We start from the raw sequence: 2,407 nt of genomic DNA on the forward strand, positions 1-2,407 counted from the left end.
CTTTCCATTTTGTAGTCTCCATTATAGGAGTAGAGTCAAGCAATGCATGGACCTCTTGGATGGAACTTTCTATGTCAAAATCCATGCCAAAATGTGATAAGCAAGTCTCAAGTGCGTCTTCGGAAGATTGAAGGAAAGATTCATGCACTAGACTCTCAATCATGTCCACTTCAAATATATCATCCGAGTCTACTAGTTGTTGTCCAGCATTGAAAACATTGAGTTTAATCTTCATGTTACCAAAAGACAACTTCATAACTCCATTCCTGCAATTTATGATAGCATTGGATGTGGCTAAGAATGGACATCCCAGAATAATCAGAATTTGACTAGTAGGATTCTGGACAGGCTGAGTATCTAGAACGATGAAATCCACTGGAAAATAAAACTTATTAACCTAGATTAGCACATCCTCAATATCACCACGGGGCACCTTAACAGATCTATCGGCTAGTTGTAGTGTTATTTTAGTTGGTTTCAGCTCACCAAGTCCTAGTTGCTCATATACAGAATATGGTAACAAATTAACACTGGCCCCTAAATTAAGCAATGATTTCTCAACCTTATGATCTCCTATGACACAAGAAATGGTAGGAGCTCCTGGATTCCTAAATTTAGGAGGGGTGTTGTGTTGAATTATGGAGCTAAGTTGCTCTGCAAGGAAGGCCTTCTTATGAACATTCATTTTACGCTTTTGAGTGCATAAATCTTTAAGAAACTTAGCATAAGCAGAGACTTGCTTGATAGCATCAAGCAACGGAATGTTAATTTGCACTTGCTTAAACATGTCCAATATCTCATTAAAGTTGTTTCCTTTCTTAACTGGTGCCAAACGTTGAGGAAAAGGTGCTTTAGGCACATAAGATGGCACATGAGTGGTTTCTGGAGAGTTAGAGTGCTTTTGGGCTTTCGATGCATTAGGATGTCTCTCCGCTTCATTTTGATCTTTCGATTTGGAATTTGATTCTTCCCTAGGCATCTCTACTTCATTCTCGATCTGTTTACCGGACCTAAGGGTAATGATTGATTTGGCTTGCTCATGATATTGTTCTTGGTTTGAATTAGAGCCAATCTCATACTGTCCTTTTGGATTTACCACAGGTTGACTAGGGAACTTGCCCTTCTCTCTCTCACTCAATGTGGCAGTAAGTTGACCCAACTGTACTTCCAGCTTGGCAATGGATTGCGCATTTGCATGTAAGCTTTGTTGGTTAGCTTGTAAAGTTTGTTGGGTGTCTTTTTGAAATTGAAGTGAACTCTGCATAAAAAGATTGAGTGTATCCTCAAGAGATGGTTTCCTAGATTGTGGAGATACTTGTTGATATTGTGGAAATTGCTGAGGTTGTTGACTGCTAACTTGGGGGTACGGTTGCATTGGAGAATTTTCAGATGGTCCTCCTTGTTGTGGTCCTTTTGCCCAAGAAAAATTTGGATGTCTAGCCCACCCTGGGTTGTAGGTGTCTGAGTAAGGATCATTCCCAGGTCTCCGGAAGGTGTTCATAACATGCACTTGTTCAAAGAGAAATTCTGGAAATGCTGCATTAGATGGACAAGACTGCGTAGGATGGGCAGGACTGGAACATATAGCACATGACTCGATTTGAGTTGTTTGTGGAGGTCCATTATTCATTATCAAAGCATCCACTTTCTTTGTCAGGCTATCAATCTTGGCATAAAGATCTGGCGTGACTCCTACCTCATATATACCACCTTTCTTCTGTGGTTGGGGACTTCTTTCACCTCTATTTGAGTAGTCCCATTGCTGGGAATTTTCACATAAGGTTTCAAAGAAATTCAATGCTTCGACATCACTTTTGGTCATGAATAACCCTCCACTGGTGGCATCAACCATGCGGCGGTTTTGGGGTGTCAAACCGTCATAGAAGTATTAAACCTGTTGCCACTTCTCAAAACCATGGTGTGGACATTTAAGAAGTAAGTCCTTCCATCTTTCCCAACATTCATGAAAGTGTTCACCCTCTTTTTGTGTGAAATTGGTAATTTCTCTACGGAGAGCATTAGTTTTGTGAACAGGGAAGAACTTGTTTAAGAACTTCTTAGACAGTTGGTCCCATGTAGTGATAGACCCAACTTCCAAAGAATTCAACCATGCTTTCGCTTTATCCTTCAAAGAAAAAGGAAAAAGGCGCAAACGGATCGAATCATCTGAAAAGTTTTGGAACCTAAAAGTAGAGCAAATGTCTAGGAATTTTTTCACATGATGATATGGATCTTCCTTATCTAAACCATAGAAGGAGGGCAACAATTGTATGACTCCAGGTTTAAGTTCAAAGTGTGCTGCCGTGGTGGCTAGCAACACTATGCATGAAGGCGCATTAAATTGGACAGGAGCTGAATAATCTCTAAGAGCTTTAATTCCATTCTCGTCCACCATTTCAAATAGGAT

General features: G+C 40.3%; 1 non-coding gene across 1 annotated transcript; it reads left to right on the forward strand.

Annotated features, from left to right (window-relative positions):
- Nucleotides 1–1,910: 1,910 nt before the first annotated feature.
- On the forward strand, nucleotides 1,911–2,017 carry LOC131217727 (small nucleolar RNA R71). The gene has a single exon (XR_009157318.1). It is a non-coding gene; the product is annotated as a small nucleolar RNA R71 (small nucleolar RNA).
- Nucleotides 2,018–2,407: the final 390 nt, after the last annotated feature.

Source organism: Magnolia sinica, chromosome 10 (assembly GCF_029962835.1).
Source record: "Magnolia sinica isolate HGM2019 chromosome 10, MsV1, whole genome shotgun sequence".
NCBI lineage: Eukaryota > Viridiplantae > Streptophyta > Magnoliopsida > Magnoliales > Magnoliaceae > Magnolia > Magnolia sinica.